This window comes from Sceloporus occidentalis, unplaced genomic scaffold (assembly GCF_023333645.1).
Source record: "Sceloporus occidentalis isolate IW3139 unplaced genomic scaffold, rSceOcc1.0.p SCAF_104, whole genome shotgun sequence".
Classification (NCBI taxonomy): Eukaryota; Metazoa; Chordata; class Lepidosauria; order Squamata; family Phrynosomatidae; genus Sceloporus; species Sceloporus occidentalis.
The window spans coordinates 655,551-680,966 of NW_028317084.1; the positions used below are offsets into that span (position 1 = coordinate 655,551).

Sequence of the window (25,416 nt, forward strand, 5' to 3'; positions counted from 1 at the left end):
GGAAAGCCAATAAACATAAAAATTTGCCCATGTCCTCTGAAAGGCATTTGGAGCAACAACAACAACAAAAATAAATATTTTATTTTTTCAAGATTGGGTGTGGTAGGACAGTACGGTCTTCCAAAGTCTCCTAGGGGGCTAATGCAGTCCCCTAGCCTTGTGGAGTTGACCACTCCTGCTCTATCAAAAACATTACACCTCTGCAGCCAACATAAATTCCCAGGGCCATGGAGAAGCCCTGCAGCCATCTTGATATAGTGCTCTCAGACTAGCCTACCTCCTGCCACTGATGCCAATTGTATATGATAGAGAAGATAGTCAGGAAATGTTAAAAGCACCGGTGGCTTCTAGTGTGGTAGGGAAGGGGTATAAAAATGGGGAGTCTGCTATGCGTGCATAGCTGCTGTAAGGTAGAGAGGAAGAGATCTGTAAGAGATCTAATAATTGAAACTACTGTGCATGTGGATTACAGGGTCTATCAGCCAGTGATACATTCAAGTCTTCAACTCCATGTCTCAAGTCACATCTCCAGTCTCTACCTTCAAGTCTCAAGTCGAGTCTTGAGTCCTTATAAGATACTTCCAAATTGAGTCTCAGGTCTAAGAGCCAACAGAGAAAAAGGAGCTGGTGGTGGGTGGGGTGGGAGGTGGGTAGAATTCCAATAACTAGAAAATCAGAAAATTGTACATAGAAGGTGGGTAAGAAAAATTAAATTATATACTGTACAAGTTCAACAAGGCTTTATTTAAACAAAACTATGCTGCTAATCAATTTGATAAAATTAAATTTTAGAAAAACTGTTCCTTCCACAAGCTTAGTCCAGCTTGCTGTGCCAAGGTTTCCTAACAATTCCACCAAACACCCACTCAACTGGTGATGGATTGGCTGGAACCATAAACACACTCAGACCAGCCTAAGGGGCTTTACAGACAACACCTAAGGGGCAGTGTGATGCTGCCCCTTTCCCTGCCGGATTAAGGATGTAGCAACTGCATGTCAGGCCCCAACCTGGCAGGTCCGTGGAGTAAAAAGAAGCCACAAAAAGCGGCTTTGTCTGCTGCTGAAAGGGCGCCATAGCCGCCAGTGCCACAGCTTTTTTGCACTCCTTTAGCGCAGCACATGTACACTCTGCACTAATGAAATGCCATGATGCCCCCTGCTGTGTGGAGGGATGCACGGCGTCACACCAAATGGGGGCAGAATCAGGGCGCACGGTGTGCAGTCGCCACACCCCCACTCTGTCCTGATGCCGGCATTTATTGCCGGTCTGTATGGGGCCTTACTTAGTAATGGTTGCCCTTTGCAATGCTTTCCCCCAAATCGTAACACATTAATCAAACCAAACTCAGAACTTTAAGTTACACTGTTACTATAAAAATACATCTCAGCATCAAGATCAACTTGGAGTCATTATTTTCATTATTTGGTTTAGAATAAAGAAAAAGAGGAGAAACACATACTTTCTTGCTGCGAGGTTCTTCGTGATTAGTTCCTTCACTGGTTAAAGACAGAGATCTTGGCTGATTTTGATAAAGCACGGTGTAGAACCAGTGAAGCTCAGATACAACCTTTTGTTTGAGTGCACTGGTTTCATCTTCACGGTTCCTCCTAACTCTTCTTTCAATTGCCTCTCCTTGCCAGCCCTCACTCCTTTTTCCTCCTTGCTGCCACCACACCTCAGCTGGCCTATCAATCTCAACTCCCCACTCTTCTTCCTCCCAAGCCTCCTCTCAATCTTCTCACCTTCCAACCATGTCATGCCTTTCCCAGTGCATCCTGAACCGCTGTTAGAAAACTATTTTTCTCAAGTAAGAATGGACAACTTCAGAGAGGGCCATTTTGCCCTCCTGTATTCACCCAGCTGGACACACAATTTTAAACAGAAAAAAAAATCCAGGGATGGGGTGATCAGGAAAGCAAACTGCCACATTTTTGGGTGGTTCATAGGTTTCTGGTCAGTTTTCAGGCCCAAAAATCAACCCCTGAATTAAAAAAATTGGGTCTGGAGCTCCAGGGGCCACACTCAGGGGTCTCAAGGGCTGCATGCAACTCAGCCATACTTTGCCAACCCCTGGTCTACTGCCTTTGGTATTCGATGAGCTAAATGAATTTGCCACAGATTTCCCCCTCCGTCATTTTTGTTTTCTGTTGATGAGAGACAGCCAATGAATACCAAATGCTGTAGCCTATATTTCAGAGGAAGAAACTAACAAAACCACTTCTGCATATTCCTTGCCTAAGGAATTGAAATTCATGAAATTCACCCACCGTAAATCAACAGGTAACTTGAAGACACATACAAACATACTGAATACTGGCATTTTTCTTTCTGTCCTCCCAGAGAAACTGCTCTGAGCTTTCATGAAAATAATGTAATCCGTGCCTGCTGCATGGAGCAGACAGAAACACTAACCAATTTAATGTTTCCTAAATAAATTATAGGGGAAATAAAATAATGAGTTTGAGACAGCCAACCTTGGTAGATGCCAAGAAACGGAGTAAGGGAAAGTTAATTGACATGATGTTTCTAATATAATTGCATCTTTAAATCCTGAGTTATTTCCCTTCATTTATATAACAAAAGCAAAGCAGTGAACAGCAACAAAGCAATAAAGCATTTTCACCAATGGGAGATTAAAGTTTACGTCAGACTTCAGGGGGCCCAGATGGCCTACATTCCAGAATAGGATGTAAATTAATTTATTAATCTACTGCCTAGTGCAAACCTGTGGGAACTACAGTTGGCTGAGGGTTTGGGATTGATTTTTGGTCCATTCTAAAAAGTCAACCCCCTTAAAGGAGATCAGAATTGTTTGGGGAAGAAGATAGATATGTGATAAGGATAATTGTTGAACTAAAATAAAATACTGGAAATAGACCTAAGCTTAAGACACAAACGTGTGCTCCTTTGGTTTGTTTCAAATAGCAGCTGCAAGATTAATACTCTTCTAAATGTTTTTTCCCTCTCGTGGCACAGCACTGGTACAGTTCCAAGCATTTCTTAACAATTTGCAATGCCGTCACCTCTGAAGAGTTTGAAATGAAATGCCTGAAATGACTTCAAGATGGCCATCCTGACTCACTGAAATGGAAATTTTTGGTTTTGAACTAACTGGGCAGAAGATCAAGCTCTACCAAACATATGACCCCATAGACTTTGGCAGTAACTGAACACAATTAAGGCCTAGCTTTCACCAGCAGCAGCGGACGTAGTATGCTTGTCTTTGGACTGTGCCATTTTAGACAGGAAAATCAGTGTGAGGGAAAAGACTAGATTGAAACCGTTTTGCAACATTTTTTTTGTTTTGCTTTCTTTTGGCTGAATCTCATGTCTCAAGTTATATGCCCTGGACATAGATTTACCACAGCATTACCAGCTTGTTAGAAGAAGTGGATCAAGGACCACCCTGTGCTTTTGAAAACCAACTCATAAATAGCTGCCAACTACAGTACTTAGAACAAAGACTAAAACATATTAATGTGCACTCACTGTTTTCCTTTTATTTAGAAATTGAAAGCATGAACAATCAACTACGTGCAGAACTTATAGCTGGTACATAATGCAGACAATAAGCGACTTAAATAATAAAGGGCATGTGGATATATTATAGCTTGAACTATGTATGACAGACTGTTAAAGACATACAAATCTGTGCCTCATTCCCTGCTTGTGTAACTGTCTTTAGGTTTATTTCCATCCCAAGGAAGCTTCACTTAACAAGAAATATGGCCATCTTATATAAGAAATGTCACAGAAAAAAGGTCAGATCCACAGCTTTCTTTATTGCAATCTATAGTCCACTTACAGAGCTTGAAAATATTACTTTGGGGGACTATAACTGTCTGAATTCCCAACTTGTGGCCAATGGCCACAGAGGCAGGGGATTCTGGAGACTGCAGTCCCCAAAAGTAACTTTTGCAGGCTCTGTTCGTATCTCAGAGGATACAATATTTTGGTTTCTTGTAGGCAACGGTGCCTCAATTATGCATAATATACAAAAACACTCAGAGCCAAAATATCAAGTCCACAATGATCTAGTCATCAGTATAGTACTGTTACTACATCTTGCTGATTTTTTTATCAATGCAAAAAATTGTTATCTATGCAGTCTTGATATATACACACGTATGCTGATTTATCATTTATATAGTCCTGCAGAAAAGTCACCAAGAGCAGCACTTAAAATTAGAGGTCAAATAAATCTAAAGGAGCATTAATCTTAATTAAAGAATTAGAGACTCTGCAATCTTAATTTATGGATTTCACCTACAGTATCCCAAATGCATTTTAAATTGATTCTGATTAATACCCCACAGTTGGTAGTGGAGAAGACTTCACAGGAACCTGCAGCTTTCAAGTAGTTATGCCACCACCTCCTATCAGCCGCAACTGACATGGCTACTGGTCAGAGAATATGACTTGTAGTCAGCAACATCTGGCTCCCTGATCATTTATACAAATGATCTGAGCTGGGATACTTTGGAGGTTGTAATCATTTCTAGCCAACATTTTAGGATTATTTTACTGGGGACAGTCTTGAATGGGAGATTCTTTATTCTGTATTAAAAAGAAATATGGAAAGCATGCACATGTCATACAATCCTGACATTCTAGAAATTAGCTGCTAATCAGAGTTGCCTGGAAGCAGGTCCTATTAATTTCTGTTGGACTTCTACCTGCACTCAATATTATATTCTCCATCTATATACCACACACGTCCTACATATTTGCAGAAATCAAGCCCAGAGACTGGTAAGCTATTTTTAGAATTTTCTGGGTCCTCTGCTCAGTCTGGTTCAATGAACTGAATCTGCATGGACTCCTCTGATGCCAGAACAGATGTCATAATTGTAACAGGACTAGAATGCAGTTGGCTCCTAGTTCTACTGTACTATTATTTTCACTAATTTTCCACTTTCAGAACCTGCACAGAGAAGTATAGTAAATAACTCTCCTTATATTGTTACCATATCATGATGTGTCAGCAAGGTTTCTTCAAGCAAAGCACAACTTGCCCCCTGCATCTCACATATTAAAGTCATCCCTCCTCTCTTCCTTTATTGTCCTTTAAAGATATATAAAGATATATACAGTGTTTTGATCAGTGTGTTGGGCTACACACTAATAGAGTTCCAGAGACAATGGCCAGAATTCAGGATCAGACTTAACAAACATTTTTAGCAGATCCATATTCACAGTCCCTATGTAGGGTTTATCCACACTGGAGAATTAAAGCAGTCTGATATCACTTTAACTATCATGATTCTGGTCTAACCCGCATTGCAGAAATAATGCAGTTTGACACCATTTTAACTGCCATGGCTCAAAGCTCTGAAATCTTGGGAACTGTAGATTTCCATAGCATGGAGCCATGGCAGTTAAAGTGATGTCAAACTGCATTATTTCTGCAGTGTGCATGACCAAAATCCTACAAAACCCTGGAATTTGTAATTTCATGTGGCACCAGACCTCTCCGACAGACCAGGTTGAATACCTCACCCAATTACAAAACCGAGGATTCTGTACAGCAGAGTCATGGCAGTTAAAGTGCCAAAGTGCTTTAATTCTGCAGTGTGGATACACCTGTAGTCACATTTGTGGCACTACTGCCTTGATGGCAACTGCCCCCAACTTGTTTTACTGGGAACCAGCTGTGTGGAGAGAAGGGGATCCACTCTGCTGGCAATTCAGACATGGGGCAGATAATGTCTTCTCCACCTTCTTCCTGCCAGCCAGAAAGTATGCTACAATCAAAAGGAGGACTCCTTTTGCCCTTCCTTTTTATAGCATCAATTGCTGGTATAAGGAAGGGAGAAACATCATTCACCCATGCCACAACTGCCTGCAGAATGGAACCCCTTCTTTCCATGTGGCTGAACCCCGATGGAGTGGTTTTGGGGGGCTGGGCCAAGAGATACTTCTTAGCTATGAAACTAAGGCAATTATGTAGCTAAGTAGCAGAAGTAGAATTCCTGCCCTTGTAAACATTGAATCCCTACTACTGATTACTCAACACACTGAATTTATGTCCCTTGTGAAACTCTTATCGTAGCAACACAATCTTAAGTGCCACTTTTGTTTGCTTCAAGACTATAGAAAAAGTAGTTTTATGCCACTTTAATTTCTATGCCTCAATGCTATGGGATTCTGGGATCTTTAGTTTTATGAGATATTTGGCCTTACCTGTCAGAGTGTTTTGGTGCCCCATTAAACTATAAATCCCAGAATTCCATAGGATGGATATATGGAAGTTAAAATGAAATCAAACTGCTTTATCTTTTGCAAAGTGGCAGCAGCCCAGATATAATAGCAAGAGATCACGATGTCTATGGCAGCATCTATACTGCAGAATGTTCACAACTAAAGCAGTTTGACATTGCTGTGGGTCAGTGCTATGGAATTCTGGGATTTTTAGTTTTAGATATCTGGCTTCTCTGTCAGATGGCCCCTGCTCTACAACAAACTACAAATCCCATGATTCCATAGGATGGAGCCATGGCAATTAAAACAGTGTCAACCTGTATTAATTCTGCAATGTGGCAGCAGTGTATGTTCACAAACAGGGCAAGGTTAAGAATAATAATAAGCAAACATTCTGCTTTTCCACTAGGCTACATTACAGCTTTAGTTGCACATTATAGCTTTAGTTGCTGTGGCTCATTTTACATTGCTAACCTCTGGTTCAAGCTGACCCACCTTTCCTCCCATTCCTCCCATACCATTTTTTCTTTTTTTGATACCATTGACCTGTCACATTTTATTTTAAACAGAACTGCACAGTTTAGCAAAAATATTATTCTTTCTTGTCTCTTTGGGGTTTTAGGCTCCTTCTATAGTAGCAAGGAAGATGATTGGATACGTTCTTATGTGTGGAAATGAATACAGGCCTGAACAAAACACCCTTTGCTAAGCTCTGCAAGCATTTGCTCTTCAGAATGGGATGGGAAACACTAACAAAGGCATTTGCTGATAAAAACTTCTGTACTTTTCTCCAACTTTTCATCACTTTAGTAAGCATTCCTTTTCGTTGATCATAAATAAAACATCTCACAGTTAAAAAAATATCAACACCACTGAACATAGAATCTAAACTTTGAAATCAGAGAACTAATAGGGAGGAACTGGCAACAATTAAAAAATGTGTTTAATAATCAGCTTAATATCTGAAATTATTGGTTTTTAAGCCAACTTTTGCTCATTTCCCCCTCTTTGCAGACTGCCAAAAAGCACCATTTCAGATACCCCTTTTAGCATCACAATTCATGCAAATTTTCATGTCCCCATTGCACTTCACCTACACGGTACACCCCAAAACAGTATTGGAGCACCACAAGATCTTTTCTTGATGCCACATGGGTTCTCCTACCTGAGAATAACTGTTTCAGCATTACTGTAATCTGATAATATCCCAGCATGGCCACCAAGAAACCTGGGTCACAATAATCAGAGAAATAATTTAGGCTGCATGTACACTGCAGAAATAATGCAGTTTGATATTACTTTAATCTGCCATGGCTCAATGCTATAGAATCCTGGGATTTGTAGTTTACTGTGGCACCAAAGCTCTCTGACAGAGAAGGCCAAATATCCCACAAAGCTACAAATCCAAGATTTTATAGGATGTTGCTATGGCAGTTAAAGTGGAATCCTAACACTATAATTGTGTTGTGTGAAACAACCCAGCCTTAAAAACACTTTAAAAGGCCAAATACAGAACTAGTGTAGTGTAGTGGTAGAGTGTTGAACCAGGACAGGGGATAAGGGGGCTGGTTCAAATTCTCACTTACGTCTTGGAGCTCACTAAGTGGTCATCAACTGGTCATTATTAGTCCCCAAACCAATGTAGATCCCAGGAGGGAAGATATGAAGATAAATTGGAATGTCAGGGAAAGAACCACGCATGTCACACTAAGCTGTTTTGAAGAAAGGTGAGATAGATAAAGGCAGCTATTGCACCAAGACTTTTGTGAAATAGTGAGCTCTAGCAAGGAATGAATGAACGGATAAGACACCTTGCTACATAAAAAGGCTGAGAAAGCAACAGACAGGATCTTTGCCAATACTGACAAGTGAGCACTTATGTTATCACAAATATTCTGGGTGGATAAACCTCTGAAAGACACTAGGGATTAAAGCTGCCAGAGTGAACATGAGAGACAGCTACTTTATCTTTAATGGTTGTGTAGAAGAGAGAATTTCAGTAAGTGTTGTTTTGTTAGCAGGTGGCATAACAAGCAAAATGTGCTGAAATTCCCTCTTCTATACAGCCAGTTTCACACTACACAAGTATGGTGCTAGTGGTTTGAGCACTGACACTTAAGACCAGGCTTTGATTCCCTGTTCAGCCATGAAGATCCACTGGGTGACATTGGGCAAGTCACATTCTCTGTTTCAGAAGGAGAAATGGGCATACCCTCTCTGAACAAATCTTGTCAAGAAAACTCTGTGATAGGTTTGCCTTTGACTTCAAGGCACACAAAAACAACACAACCATTAAAATCATAGGGCCCCTTTCCAGTTTTCAGTCTGACACCCCATATCCTTGTCTAGGACAGTACAAACTATGAGTGGAGTTCATATATTATACTATCCATGACTTCACACCATCTGTATAAAGATTTATGAGCATCTCTGTACCTGTGATTTCCATTTTATTGGGCTCCACCCTGCCCTGTTTTATGTACTAAGACTCAAACTATATACTTTTGAGAATTATTCCTGTTATTTTCACTTCTTCTCTCATTCTTATTAAATAAACTATTATCAATAAATATTTCTGATTTTTCAGGAGCATTTTAAATTCATTTTCAAAATGCCAGATCAGTGCTTTGGGCAGATAAAATAGAAAACACGCTATACAACTGAATTATTTTTACTTACTTCAGTAGAACTGATCATTTTTCCCCCACAGAATACGATCGTATTGTGCCTGACCAAATGCTAGGTCACATTTATGTGTAGGGTAGCAACGGTACTTTTATGAATAACTTATTTGTTAAAAAGAAAACAAGAACCTAATGGTTCCTATTTTAATTGTTTGTAAATAACAACATTGAATACTTCAACAGTAATGTAAAACTATAAATCCCTGTCTGAACATGAGTACATTACATTGGGCCTGCTGTATCCATGGGTGTTTGGTTCCAGGACCCATGATAATAACAAAAAAAAGTGGATGTTAAAGTCCTTATATATAAATTGGTGTAGAGAGCAGCACAAGTGGTGGTAAAGCCCAACTGCCAGACACACATTCTTCAGACTTCCCAACTTCTGGGGAGCCTGCCAACCACCCACTTCTGCCTTTGAGGAGGCAGTGGCACTCCTACTCATTCATTCACAAGGCAGGTGGCTGGATGTGAGAGAGAGCCTGAAGAATGTGTGCCTGGCATATGGGGCTTGCTACCACCTCCGGGATCACTTCTTGGCCTGGTTAAACTACATCTCTTGTATTTTCTCCCCTCCCAAAAAATATTGCTGCAGGCTCAGTGGTTAAATCCACAGATCTGGAGCCCATGGATACGGCAGGCCCACTGTAGAGTATGTGTGTGCGCGCATTTTTAAGTTGGCTGATGACTTTTGGTGACTGCCATGAATTTCATAGGGTTTTCTTAGGTGAGGAATGCTCACTCAGAGGTGGTTTTGCCAGTTCCTTCCTCTGAAACATAGCTTAGAGCACTTGGCAGTCTTTGGCAGTCTCCCATCCAAGTACTAACCAGGGGTGACTCTACTTAGCTTCCACATTGGATTTGATGTCTTTAGGGTATTTAGGTAACATTGCTGTACATGTGAATAATTAATCAAAGCAGAAATCAACCATCTACATGTAGTGCCCACATGAGCGTTGTGTATGAAGAACTCTATGAACAGACGTATACAATCTGTCAAAAGTTAAATTACTCCCCATCCACCCTCAAATAGCTGGTGACTGGGGTAGTCGCTACCCAGCGATGATAGGGGGATAAAAGAGCAAATTATTCTTGTCCTGGAACATCAGATAACTGCGTCTCTCTAAAGCCCTGGAAAGATGCCTACTTGGCTCCTCTTTCTGGGCTGGAAACTCCAAACACCCCCTCCCTTTCCTGTTGTTTGGGAGGAAAATGTGCCAGGAATGCATTTGTATGTGCATGTATGTGTATGTGACTGTGCAAGAGAAGGGAAAGGGAATGAAAAACTTTTGGGTTGTACTTTTAATAAAAATGCCAATCGTGTGCTAAAAGGAACCAATCTTGCACATGCTGGAGTCTTGGCCAACAAGACTTAACACTAAAAGCAATTCAAGGCAATTATGTCTGAAGAGAAATAATGCACAAATTTACTTGGATCTCTTCAAAATAGAGGCAGCAATTGCAAATATTGTTCAGGAACTCTCTTGAGTAATTTGCTTTGAAGGGGGTGAGTATTCTAAATGCCTTGATACAGACATCAGTTAACATGGAGACTGTAGCCAAAAAAATAGATGTATCATTTAATGATAAAGTTAAGATAATCTGTACCATAATATTTCTGATTTCTACATAAGGGCATGGAAGCTGGACAGTGAGGAACGTTGTCAGACAAAACAATCCAACTTATCTAAAATGTGGTGCTAGAGGAGAGTTCTATGGATATCATGGGCTTCCAGAAAGTTTTTAAAAAATGAGAACAAATCAAGTCTGTTCTCTCTGGAGAAACCATAATTACTAAACTGAAGCTAGTTTTGCTTTGGGCATGTCATGAGGCAACATGATTTATTAGAAAAGACAATAATGCTTGTTAAAGTAGAAGGCAGTAGGAAAAGAGGAAGACACATTATAGATGGATTGATTCAGGCAAGGAAACCAGAGAAGTTTGACATACTTGAGCAAGGCTGTTCACAGCAGGATCTCTAGGAGGGTTCTCATCCAACAACTACAGAATCCAACAATACTGCAATTCAATCAAGGTTTCATTTCCCAAGAAATACACTTATTTCTTTTCTCTCTGTGTCAAACGGGTGTACAAAGTTTTGGAAGTAATACCAACCCCCCATCTCCATCCCCCAAAGCTGCTTACCAGAATCAGAAGTCCAAGGAGCATGCAAACCATGAACCCATTTTCAGAACTGTTTAAAAACACTTCCACCTTTCTGAAAGACAACTTGGTCTTTGTCTCCAGCCTAAGTTGAATGAGGACAAGGGAGAGCAAAGAGGGCAGGGCTTGACAGAAGGGTAGCAAAGCTGAAGTCATACAGGATTCAGGTGCAGAAATGGTGAGACTGGATGAGTCAGGAAACTTTAGGAGCTTGAGAGATAAAAGGGAGAAAGCAATGGAAACGGCTTTGTGATCTACGAATGAGTAATGGTTTATAAAGCACCTCAGGTTCAATCTTTTAGTGCCAAAACAAAGACCCAATTGATATATTACTACAAGTGTTTGGGTGAGCCAGCGTGGCGTAGTGGTTTGAGCATTTGACTATGGAGATCAGGGTTCAAATCCTGGCTTGGCCATGTAAACCCACTTTGGGCAAGTCACACTCTCTCAGCCATAGAGGTTGGCAATGGCAAACTCTCACAGAAATCCCTGTGATAGTATCATCTTAGGGTTGCCATAAGTTGGAAATGACTTGAAGGCACACAACAACAATTTAGGGGTTTGGAAGCTACATCCTCTACATCTCTGGCCCCATGCCTTTCTGCCCAGAATACACATGGTTCCTAATGTGCATTCTGCAAATACAGCCCTTCCTATTAGATGTTACTGAATTATATAGACACACATTATGGAAAACCTTTTTCAATGTGATTGCTCTGAAAACATCAGGGTTTCAGATACAGCAGCAAGCACAGGCCACCAGATATGCAGCTTCCTTGCTGGACATCCTTTTCCTACTTGTTGCAGTCACACCACCAACCCAATTTCTCCCTCATAAACTGGAGAAGATAGGACATAACTGCAGTCTAGGCTGGCCCATGACATCTTCGTGCTGGAGACAAAACAGCAAATGCCACCTCCTCACATTGATGCAAGGCCAACGCGGTAACTTTAGAACCTCATGACGAAAATCTTTCAAGCAGTCCTCTCTCTGCATATAAAAATATAGTAGCAGTAGTGGTGGTAGAGTAAAGTTGTAGAAAGGCAGTGTTGTGTAATGGTTTGAACATTGGATTATGACCCTGGTGATCAGGGTTCAATTACCCACTTAGCCAAGGAAACACACTGGGTGACCAGGGGAGAGTCACACACTCTCAGACCCAGAAAGCTGTGTAATAGGTTCTTCTTAGGGTAACTATAAATCAGAAATGACCTGATGGCACACAACAACAACCAAATACAAGTAGTTGTAACAACAACAAGCAACACCAGCACTGCTGCCATGACTTGTCTTTTCAGGTAACCATACTCTCATTCTGCCTAACAATTACGGCTCTGACTTTTGGCGGGGGGGGGGGGGGGGGCGATGCTTGTAAAGCAATCAAACAAATGTATTTCAGTGTATGTCTGATACACCATTTTCATCATCAACATATCTATAGTTATTTTGAAGCAACATACAACAGTTTTATTTTTTTAAAATAACCACTGAAACATATTAAAATGGAAACAGACAAAAGAATATATAATCAATTCAATTTTAATTGATATTAAACTGATATTAAATATCAATTAAAATATTCAAAGCAGCATTGTTCCTACACCTGATAGCACAGTCAGTTTGGAAGACGTGGATGAAGACATGAGTAAAGACATGAGCAAGCACCTAACACAGGGAGCCAGTGTAGTGTAATGGTTTGAGTGCTGGACTCCGAGTCAGGAAACTGGGTTCATTTCCTATCTTGGCCACTGGGTAACCTTGGGTAAGTCACATGCTCTCAGCCTCAGGGGATAGCAATAACAAACCACCTCTGAAAAACTTTTGTCAAGAAAACCCCATGTTCAGTCCATGGCCTTAGGAAACGACTTGAAGGCACATAACAACAACAACAACAATACACATCACAGGCTGCATCTGCACTGCAGAATTAATGTGTTTTGCCATGGTTTTAACTGCCATTGCTCAATGCTATAGAATTCTGGGGTTTGTAATTTTGTGAGATATTTAGCCTTCCCTGTGAGAGATCTGGTGCTACAACAAACCAGAAATGCCACGCTTCCATAGCATTGACTTATGGCAGTTAAAAGCGGTGTCAAACTGCATTATTTCTGCAGTGCAGATGCAGCCAGCTGGGTGCTTCCTGAATATGGTGGGGAATGTGTTATATAAGATGGGAAAAGTTCATTTCCTGGTTGGTTTGCAAGAAAAATCCATCAATGGACAAAAAACAAAACAAAACCCAAAACAAACAAACAAATAAAAACTCTCAATCACACTGAGAAACTGTGAGAACCATACTCTATATAAAGTCCCTTTCTTTTCATCCAGACAACAGGATGGTGAGGTAACAGAGCCAAGTACACTGACCCAAGATACCATATAAGCTTTGTAAGAGAGAGATGAACACATAGAGAGAGATGAACAAGAGAGATGAACCAAGATGATTTCCATGGTCTTTACATGCCATGTTTCAACCACCCACCCGCCACACCATGTTGCATCCCATTAATTGGCACCTGAGTCTAGTGTAATTGTGTATGTAAACAGGAAATCAAGCAAGCTGCACACACAACTGTCTGCTTCACACATTCCCGAGTCCTGGTGGCAATTCAACATTTTAAGCAAATAAAAAATGCCGTACCTATAAAAAGGTTCTTTCTGACTTTCAGGCCCCTCCCTCATCAGAAATATGGTGGGACTAAAGGAAGTCAGAGGAGTGGCTGTTTTCATGATTTGTGGCTTCATTTATATAAAGGATTTATTCTACCTTACCTCTACAGGTCAGACAAGGAAGCTTTTCACAACTTGCAGCATTTCTTAGCAAATATCAGCCTTAATGCCTCTGGATGAGCAGAAGCATACTTTGGGCTTAAAATGGCCCTTGCCATCTTAAAAGGGTATCAAGATAGAGTTCAGAATTTCTTAGACAGATGAGCAGATAACAGTGCAATCCTATGCATGCCTACTCAGAAATAAGCGCCACTGAGTTCAATGGGGCAGGCAGGACTGCAGCCTAAAGCTACAGTCTGTAAAAAAGCACCATGTAGCATGGTATGTGTGATTCATTTATCCTAAGGAGGACTCACACTTTGGCAATTTCTCATGGACCCACTGCTCATTATCACAGAGGGCTACCCAGATTTTGTGACCAGTTACTACAATACGACATCTTTCAAGAAAAGAATGATGAGCTTGCAACCCTGTACATATTTTAGACTACAGGTCTCCTTGGCCATTTATTTGGCATACTGGAACTGCTTAGATTTGGAGTAAAACAACATCTAGAGTCACAGATCCTGGGTCAAGAAGACAACTCTAACCTACTTGTGTTTAATCTAAACACAAGTATTGTATACTCAGACCTCCAAATCCATAGATTCTTTATGAAAAGAAGCAAACCTTAATTTTGCCATTTTATGTAAGGGTCATTATTTTACTGTGATATTGTATTTAATGGTACTTGAGCATCCACAGATTTTGGTGTCCATGAGGCATCCTGGAACCAAATCACAACAGATACCAAGGGCCCACCATATTCTTTCTTTTCCTAGAGTTCTTTGTTTTTCTCAATGTACTCTGGATCAGACTAAAGGTCCCTCTAGCACAGAAAGGCTATTATAGCACAGTATATTTCTTATATAGTGTTTATGTTTGAAATTCACTCCCTTCCAGACTCCACTGGGTCTACAGAGCTAATCAGACAGTTCTCTGAATCGCAGCCTCTAATATATCACAACAACAGAGCTAGTGAATACATCATCAGTATTCAGAACATAAAGTTACTTTTACAGTAAATAGCTTTCATCTGTTAACTATTGTTCTTACTGTTCTAACAAAATTCAGCACATGTTATTTCCATAAAGTTAAAGATCACTCAAAACATAGTGATGCTGTTCCCAATAGCCAACAGGCTTTTTCTTTCAGCCTTTTTTTTTTTAAAAAAAAAGAAATTATTGTTGCTTTCCATCAAAGTTCATCAAAGGCCAGTGGTATTTTGCTTTCAATGTTTAAAGCAAGAGGCAGAGAAGGAGGAGAACAGAAAGAGGGGAGAAAGCCAGAAAGAAATGGTACTTAAAAAAAAAAAATGAAGGGAAGTGATATTTAGCAACTGGTGGCACACACACATATTGGATGCTGTCAGACTGCATTTCCTATCAGTCCTGGCTAGCATAGTCAGGATGATGAGACTTGGATGGCCACATGTTCACCATCCCCAGGGCCGACTCGCCCATATAGGCCACCTAGGCAACTGCCTAAGGCGGCAAAAGTTTAGGGGCGGCGCCAGGAAGGGAGGCTGAGAGAGAGTGCGCACACAGCCTGGCAATCCCGGGGGCGCCACTTGCTGTCCTGCTTTTTGCTCTCTGCAGAGAGCAAAAAGCAGGAGAGCCAACAGGAGAGCGAAAGGCACCTGGCTGTGTGTGCGCATGCCTGGCACCCTTGGCGCCCTTTCCTCTCCCCTGGGTTTCCTGCTTCTTGCTCTCCATGGAGAGCAAAAAGCAGGAGAGCCAGCAAGGGAGCGAAGGGCGCCCTTAGCCCTCTCCTGGGTCTCCTGCCTTTTGCTCTCCACGGAGAGCAAAACATAGGAGAGCCTGCAAGGGAGCGAAGGGCACCCTTTGCCCTCGCCTGCGTCTCCTGCCTTTTGCTCTCCACGGAGAGCAAGAAGCAGGAGAGCCGGCAGGAGAGTGAAGGGTGCCCGGTTGTGCATGCATGCGCCAAGCACCCCTCGCTCTCCTCTGGGTCTCCTGCTTCTTGCTCTCAGGGGGCGCCAAAATATTTCTCACCTAGGGTGGCAAAATACCTAGAGCTGGCCTTGACCATCCCTGATATAAAGGAATGTGAATATTATTGTTGATGGTGGATGATGTGATTTGCTTCAACATATTGATTTCAGGTAAATGAAATGTTAACATTCAATAAAAGATTTTTATAAGAAAGAAAAGAAACAACATTTGATTCATTAATCAGCAAACTCACTGAAGGTCCTCAAAACTTCACTTATGCATGTCTATGCACAATTCCCTAGAAGTGATTCCTATTCAACACCTTCTGAATAAACACTGATATGATGCTGTTGCTAGGCAGTCAGCCTAAATAAGGAGGTAATTTAGGATGCAATGTTAACCATTGTTTCCTAGGAATACATCCCAAGAAACACACTTTGGCTTACCCCAAATGTAGGATGATTCAATGCCTTTTGTGACCCATCTTGTCAACTCAAGTATGTATTTGTTCCATGTATCTCTTAACATCTAGTTCAAATGATGAAAAAAATCAGCCTCACAATCAAGATTTTTCTGACTGGGAGGAGAACAAAAACATTTCCTGGGAAACAATTTAATTAAACTGATCTGCCTTTCCAACAAGACTGTCTTAAGATATATTCCATTTGCTGATTAAAACCCCTTTAGTGACAAAGCAATTGAAATGTCAGTTGAGAAAATAGCAAAATGAGTATATGTCTCCAATGCAAGGAAGACTCTAACTGTAAAATCCTAAACTTGTTTGTTCAGAAGCATCATATCCTGATGATTCCAAGGTGAATTTTTCAACAAGGTTTACCCACAAAATGTGCAGAATTGTGACCTGACAGCACAACCCTGTACATCTTCATTCAGAAGAATGTCGCACAGTGTTCAATGGAGTTTAATCACAGGTAATTACATGAAAGGCATCAGATCCTGTCTGATTTTGGAAGCTAAGCAGGATCAGCCCTGGTTACTAATTAGATGGGAGACCATCAACAAATACCAGGGACTGTAAGCTATATGTCAGAGGAAGGAACTGTAAAAAACACCTCTGAGTATTCCTTGTCTAAGAAAACCCTATAAAATTCATGGGGTCAGCCATACATCAACAAATGACTTGACAGTGTGCTTGTGTGTGCAGATGCATACACTTACATATGAAAACATTTGTAGATTACAGATTTGATCTTCTGTATATCTGATATAAGAATTTAAGGATTAATTCTGAGGCTAGAAAGAAATTTGGGGACTCCAAACTCTTAGGATCAAATGGCCATTTGAGCTGATGTCCAAAAATTTAACTTTTTGAGGTTATAAATTATCCCCTGCAAAAAGCAAAAACAAAAGAACAGTCCCTGTTTCCTCATCCCTGAACAAATGCACCCTTTTGATGGAACTGAGTTCTTGCCAGCAACAAGTCTCTCTCCCTCCATTTCCATTTAATATTTGGCTGCAATCCTGCGTATAGTTAAGCTGCTGAAATGACTTGACTTCAATGGCTGACTTGAATTAGATTTTAAGCTGCCCAACTAGGGCAGCATGGCAGCTGTACCAAACTCACAAAAGCAGTGGAACTCAGTGCATTCCACAATATTGCATGACAAGGTATTGTAACACAGAAACTAAAGATAAGCCACAGAAAGAAACCTTTCAGTATATCACATTACATGGAAATCAGCAGTTTGTACCTATTCACAGAGAGTATGTGTGATTCTCTGTCTGCTCAGCAAACTAACAGCAAAAGTAGCCACCAGGTCTGCTGTGCAAGGTGAATACATGAAGGGTCCAAAGTATCTCTATGCATCGCTGACTGATCAACCAAGTTACAGTCAGCCCTGTATCTGTGGACTTTTTAAACCATGGATTCAAACCTCCATATCTTGAAAATATTCAAAAAAATATAAATTCCAATAAGCAAATCTTGATTTTGCCATTTTATATAAGGGACCATTTTACTATGCCACTGTATTTAATGGTGGGAACCAAACCAAACCCCAGTGGATACCAAGCACCCACAACAAAATCCACAAAAGAGTGACACCTTTATTCATCAAACAAAATGCAGAAAATACATCAGTTACTTTTCTGTAGCTAAGAGAGTTGAAAAGTTATTATTTGTCTTTTATTGCCTTTTGTCCCTAGTCCTCACATGGCAAGGAAGGATACTGACCTTTGCCTCCACTGAGATCCCTCAATACCATCTTAACTGGCCAGAGAGTAACCCCTGAGACAAAATGTAGACCTGTAACTTTACCAATGTCACTTTTCTTCTTCTATATGATTTTAAACATCTTTGCCTGATGAAGAAGCCAGTGAAGCTGTAGTTTCAAATGTAAGCATTCCTGTTATCAGATGGAAGACAATGACTCAGATTTATGTCCTTGGATCCAGTGGTTTCCAACTTGTGGGTCCTCAGATATTGGTCCACAGCTCCTCAAATGTCTGAGCTTTAGCCATGTGGACTGGGGCTACTTAAGGTCAAAACACAAAACATCTGGAGGATCAGTGTATGAGAACCATGGCTCTAAACTTTGGTGTGGAGGTCAGAGAATGTGCCTCAGGCTCATGTAGTATTATTCCCTTTGCCTGTTACTTCAGCAAACCAGAGTTTGCATAACTAGGTTTGCCTCTGAATGCACGATTTGCTTCCAAGCCAGGGGCTGAAACTGAACTACAAACTGCAGCTGCACTAAAAATCCTGAGTTCAGATCTTGCCTCTGTCACAAACGAAGTAGAGTTACTGTAAAAATTTAAAATAGATAACGCATATAATAGAGCCAGCATGGTGTAGTGGTTTAGGCATCTGACTATGACCCTAGAGAGTGGGTTTCCATTCCCCACTCAGCCATGGAAACCCACTGGGGGAGTCACACACTCCCCAGAAAACCCCGTGATAGGGTTGCCTTAGGATCACTATAAGTTGGAAATGACTTGAAAGCATACAACAACAACAACAACAACAACAACAACAACCTATATGATATGTTTCAAAAACTTGAAAGTATGCTAAAAGTTTTAAGGATTACTACTGAAGGAAAGAGATCTTCAAATACATCCCTTGGGAGAAAGCCCCAGCCCATTTATCTGAGGGATAAATGTCATACAAACCCACCCTGGTAAAACTGTGAATGAATACAGTCAGAAAATCTACACTGGAATAAAGCATTTCTAGTATGTAATGGCTAAGTAACATTAGTGCTTACAATTTTTGCTTTTTTGAAGTACTGTTCACAGGAATGCCACTATGATAGGGGCATTCTGAGAGTCCCAGTTCCCAAAAGTAAAGCTTACGTTTCTCTTGAAATGGTAAGGAGCTAGCCAAGTTTCACTGCAAATATGAATGCATGGAATTGATATAACACTGAAATCTTACACTGATGAAACAGGGGTGGGAAACACATGCCCCTTCCAATGGTATTGGACTGCAACTCCCAGCATTCCTCACCATTGGCTATTTGTGCAAGGCCTTTTGGGAGTTGTAGTCCAACAATATCTGGAGGGATCCACATTCCCAACCCTTACAAAAATCATGCACAATGTTTAAAGGGTAGGCCTGCAGGGAAGAGCAATAATTATAATTCGATGGCAGAGCATTTACTTTGCATGCAGAAAGTCCATCCAGTTAGATAGAAAAGGGTCTTATGTGAAACTATGGACAGCAAATCCTGTTCAGCCAAGATAATATTCAGAACTTGAGAAGGACACTTTTTGAACTATTTCCCCCAGAATTCTCATAAATGTAGTTCTAAAAAAGAGAGTTTTTTCCAAGCTCTGTACAGAACCAGACAAGAATTAGCTATGAGCTGGCTGTAAACTGACAGACATGCAAGAAGTACCATGCAGAAATAGCAGCATGTTGCAGCAACGTAAAAAAACAACAGTAAAAAGAGAGGAAATGATTCAGAAGTTACCAGTGCTTTTCCAATTCTATAGGAGTGAGTATGTCTCAGCACCACATGTACGTCTTTCTCCAGAAGTGAGTGTATTGATGCAGACTGGTTTTGTGTATTATAAAAACAGATGGCATATAAGCTGAACCTTGGAAAAGTTATCTTTTTGAATTTTGACAACTCCCAAAATACACTAGTCGGTTAACCCACGGCACCTGGGAATTTGGGAACTTTAGTCCATGAATGAATAGTGAGATCTACAATTTCATCTGCTGTCACATTTCCTTCTCAGGGATCAAGTGGAATGAAATGCCAAAGTCATTTTCCTAGCATTCAGGCCTTATTCTACAGTAAGCTCCATTCACTTCGCACTACCCAAAGGCCTTGCTATGCTGCATGGGTGTGGTTAGCTGCAAGTAGCGAAGTCAACATGTCTCTAAGACAGACGTGGGAATTGTATGCAGCCTTTTGCAGGATACAGTGTAGGCCTTGGATTCCCTTAAAACATCTGGAGGGCCCCAGGTCATGCTCCTTTCTGATGTGGTAGGTCTCTAATAGCCTGTCCTCTTAGGTTATCTACCAGTTATCATCTCATTATAAAAGACATACTCAAATTTTTACATGGGTTAAAAAAATGAAGCAAAAAGGTGCAGGATTTTTTTAATAACCTTACTAGTCACAAACAGTTATCTTTTGCTACCAAGAGGAGGCTTGCCCCAAAACTAGGCCAAAACTATAGGAGTTTATTTGGAAGGTTTTTAAAGTATCCTCAGTTTTCATATTAATGGAGTTGCAGGCAATAAAGAAGTTGGCAGACCACAGCATCTCATATTACCAAGAATGAAACCCCTTAGACAGCAAAACAAACTACTTACTTAAAAAAAAAAATTCTTAAGAGGGTAAAAATCAAGCCTAGTTGCTTCTGCCCTTTGATCCACTCAGTCATGTTTCACTTTTCATTATGGATCGTTTCATTTATCTCATGTATCAAGCAACCACATAAACAAAACAGCCTCACGCGAAGTTATCTTTCAGATATTGCAGGATGTAATCAAGACTGCTAAACTCAAAAATTTCCCAGGCTGAAAATGAAATCTATCCCAGCAGTGCAATCCTAAACTAGTTAATTAAACCCACAGAGTTTAACGAGTGTTATATAAGTGTAGAGTATTGCAGCCACACAGAGCAATGTTAACTGAAGTCAATGCGCGATGGAACTGGCACTCACCTAATTCCACAACTCTGCTATTTCACAACGGTCAAAGTAAGCAGCAGAGAGGAACTGACTTTGGTTGCTGCCATGCAGTTTTGGGTTGGATTGCATCCCAACCCTACTCACTAGTTCTAAGGGGTGGAATTCATTGCACCAGCTCCATGCTGGCATGAGAGAATCTTGGCAAATGCCCTGACAATGAAGGGATTTTGATCCAGCTGTTGAAGCTGAACCAATGAGCTTCATGTGAAATGGGGATGTTGGTTAAAACCTTATTCCACAGTCGATACCAGCTACATCAAACTGAACACAGGGATGTGGTTGTTGTTGTTAGCTGCTTTTGAGTCGACCTCAACTCATGGTGACCCTGTGAATGAGTCATCTCTAAGACTCCCTTTCTCCACCAATCTGCTCAGGTTCTGCAGGCTCAGGCCCATGGTTTCCTCAATTGAAGGACTCTACACACAGCCCCGAAAGGGCAGCCTGGAGCTGCCCGTTACAGCCAGATCAAGGCCACGGCAACCGCACGCTGCGGCCCCGATCTGACCTTTGCAAGTGACTCCTTATTGTGCCCTGCAAAGGGCGCTGCTTGGTGGCGCTACTTTGATGCTGCACTACATGTACGCAGTGTCAGAGGAGCGCCGTGATGCCGTGTGCCATGCTGTGGAGTGCGCAGCATCATGCCATCCCATCATGGAGACACTACACCCCAACTCTGCCCCCAAGGTGGCCCAAATGTCTGGTCTGCATAGCCCCTGAGTCTATCCATCTGGCATGCAATCTTCCTCTCTTTCTACTTCCCTCCACCTTCTCCAGCATCGTTGTCATTCCTAATGAATCCTGCCTTCTCATAATGTGGCTGAAGTACGACAGCCTCAGTTTAGTCATCTTTGCTTCCAGGACATGCCAGCAAATAGCATTTTCCTTCTAAGATACACAATGGGAGCATTATTCAAATAAATAGCTGTGTTAGTATGAAGTAGCATCAGTATGTAGAGAGAACTTGTAGCATCTTTGAGACTGAGGCCTGAAATGGACGGGCAAAAAGCGGCACTTTTGGGGCTCATCACATGCTCCCAGATCAAGTCATGCTGAGGCTGGCTAATGTGGCCCAAAGCTGGCTGCCAAAGAAGCACAAAAATCCTGCTCCTTGCCAGCAGTCCGTTTTGGACCACAGTAGTGGCCAGCCTCAGGACCATGGCATCTGGTCGCCATGGTCCACTGCTGATCAGGGGTTGATAAGTGCTAGATTCCAAGCTGCCAGTCTGTTTGAGACCTTACTGAAAGAAAGAAGTTTGCAGCATGAGCTTTTGTAGACTTAAGCCTACTTCCTCAGATGTATTTGGGAGCATTATGTGATTTTGTAGTACAAGTGCACTGATGGAAAACCTGTAGCCCTCCACACAATGGAGTTTATCACATGAAGGAGATTGGGGGTTTATCCTGTGAATATCCTGGAAAAATCACATAATTACGTAAAACAATTTCACACGACGTTGCACAAAACCCGCCATTAAAGTGGTCACAAAGCAGCATTAACGTGCATCCTTTTACTTTGGGGATTTCAACGCCAATGCATTTCCGATATCACTTTATTTGCGCAATTGCATGGGCTAACCATTTGGGCAATTACTCATCTTTCCACTTCATTTGCAGGGTGTTTTAAATGCGCTTTAATCTCTCTTTAATGCCGAAATTAGCCCCAGTGTGATAAACTTGGTTGTCTGAAAACCTCATCACTGACCATCAGCCACACTGGCCAAGACTGATGGGAGACAAGAGTCCAACAATTTCTGGACAAGCCATGGATTTTAATCCTTCCACAGCGTTTCCTTAACCTTCACTGCATTCCAATGGCTATTTGTGAGAGTTGGAGCACATTAACTCAAAGACAATACGTTGTGTGTTTCCCTCCCCAAGTTCATCACATTACCATGCCAATGTGGACTGGCAGTGCACACATACCCATGTACACACAGAGAGACACATCTTCCTGCAATATGCAGACTGGGCCTCACAAGAGCAAGGAAGCTCACTGAGCTATTCTGAAACTTCTCTGGCATTCAAAGGCTAATCCGGTTTGACTCCACTTGAACCGCCATGGCTCCAGGCTTTGGAATCCTGGGATCTGCAGTTTGGTGAGAGATTTAGCCTTCTCTGTCAGAGACCTCTCATGTCACTGAATGCTACAAATTCCAGGATCCCACAGCACTGAGCCATGGCAGTTAAAGTGGTGTCAAACCAGATTATTTCTGCAGTATGGATGCGGTCAGAGTTTAGCAATGGGATGGGAACTGTGGCTCCGTCCAGATGCTGAAGGACTGCAGCTCCCAGAATTCCTCATGACTGTCTGGGGCTGATGGGAGTTCTAGTCTCACATTCAGAGAATATGGTTTCACTCATTTTTATCGTAACCTGAAACCAGATTCGTTCGCTGCCCATTTTCGTCATTATTCCAAAGGCCATGCTCAGAAACACTTGCGTCTTTTAGGCTGTCCATCAGAACTGAAAGAGAAGGAATTCCTGAAACACTTATTTTTGTATTTCCTTTTCCTTTTCTGTGTCTAAGGAGTTTATCACGCTGGGTCTGATTTTGGCATTAAAGATAGATTATGGCGCATTGAAAGCATCCCGCAAACAAAGCAGAAATGGCGAGCAACTGCGCAAACGGTTATTGTGCAAAGAAAGTGACGGCGGGAAATGCATGGTTGCCGAAATCCTGAAAGTAAAAAGATGTGTGTTAGTGCTTCTTGGTGACCACTTTAAGGATGGGTTTTGTGTGATGCTGTGCAAAATCGTTTTGTGTAATTGTGCGGTTTTTCCTGGGATATTCATCCTCTTCGTGTGATAAACTCTGACAAGTCTGACAGAAAGCTAGGAAGGGCTGCTTTAAACCAGAGAGGAAAGGGACCTTGCCCCAGCATCTCCTCACTCCCAGGACCCTTGGCATCCTTCAAACTCCCATGTTTTTAGCATCATGATAGTTCACTTTCCAGCAATTTCTCAATAGCCACCAAAGAATTGGAGAGCTAGAGAAGGCTTTGGTTTTGGGAAACTTTCTCAAGGGAAAGAGTACAAGACATGGCTTTTCATCATCCTGGCTCAAGGCTATGGAATTCTGGGAGTTGGAGTTGAATTCCATAGCCTTGAGCCAGGATGATGAAAAAGGGTGCCAAAGTGGGTTAATTCTCCCATGTGGCTGCAGCCCATGAAAGGAGGAGGTGAGCCCCACAAAAAAGCTCCCAAGCCCCACTGGGAATAGGGACCCATGCTCCCAGTGGAGGATGCCCTGCTGGGCAGAAGAAGGTGGGGATGGATGGATGGATGGATGGATGGATGGAGGGGGTCCCTGGGGAAAGAGGCCTCCCTCCCTCCCTGGCTCACCTCTTCCTCCTCTTCCTCTTCCTCCTCTTCCTCTGGAGCTGCGGTCACCGGAGGCGCCGGGGGTCCTCCTCCTCCATCGCATCCCCCGAGCAGAGCAGCAGGGATGCCATCCAAGGACTAGCCAGGCGCCACTGCCGCTCCTCTCCTCCTGCTCCTCCTCCTCCTCCGGAGGCCACGCCCTGCTCCTCCACGCAGCAGAGAGACCTCCCTCTGGCTTCCCGCTCCAAGGAGGCCACGCCGAAAGGGCTGGGGAAGGAGGGGTCTGGGCTCTTCTCCAGCCAAGGGACTCTTCCCTCCTTCCCTCCCCTCAAGGCGCTTCCTCTCCTCCTCTTCCTCTCCTTCCCCTCCTCCTCCTCCTCCTCCTCCTCTTCCTCCTCTCTTCTTCCTTTTCCTCCTCTCTTTCTCTTCCTCTCTCTTCTCTCCTCTTCCTCCTCTCCTCTTCCATCTCTTCCTCTTCTCTTCCGACTTTCCTCCTCCTCTTCCTCCTCTCTTCTTCCTTTTCCTCATCTTCCTTCTCTTCCTCTCTCACCTCTTTCTTTTCCTCCATTCCTCTCCCTCCTCACTTATTCCTTCTCTTCCTCTCCTTTCCTCCTCGCATCCTTCTCTTCCTCCTCTCCTCTTCCTTCTCTTCTTCCTCTCCTCTTCCTTCTCTTCCTCCTCTCCTCTTCCTTCTCTTCCTCCTCTCCTTTTCCTCCTTCTCTTCCTCCTCTTCTCTTCCTCTCCTCTTCCTCCTTCTCTTCTCTCCTCTTCCTTTTCCTCATCTTCCTTCTCTTCCTCCTCTCCTCTTCCATCTCTTCCTCTCCTCTTCCTCCTCTCCTCTTCCTTTTCCTCCTCTCTTTCTCTTCCTCTCTCTCCTCTCCTCTCCTCTTCATCCTCCTCTGCCTCCTCACTTCATGGAAATGACACACATCCACAGGGACCAGGATGTCCCAACCCCAAAGGAAGACAAGGCACTGCAAAATGGAGGACATTGAAAAATGCAGGACATGACCAAATAAAACCTATGGACACTTATCAGTGTAAAGTCATGCTACTTGTCATGCTCAGAATGGAGGACATTTTGGAATTCCTCCTGGACTGAAGGTTGAAATGGAGGACAGGTCCTGGGAAAGGAGGATGACCTCTGGTGACTG

At 42.2% G+C, this 25,416-nt stretch overlaps 1 protein-coding gene across 1 annotated transcript in view; it reads right to left on the bottom strand.

The window, feature by feature from the left end:
* Positions 1-24,430, bottom strand: part of LOC149283423 (volume-regulated anion channel subunit LRRC8C) — a 45,395-nt gene extending 20,965 nt beyond the window's left edge. Inside the window, exon 1 of the mRNA XM_089497537.1 lies at positions 24,284-24,430. The gene's annotated coding sequence lies outside the window, so the exon portion shown is untranslated. The remainder of the gene's footprint in view (positions 1-24,283) is intronic.
* Positions 24,431-25,416: the final 986 nt, after the last annotated feature.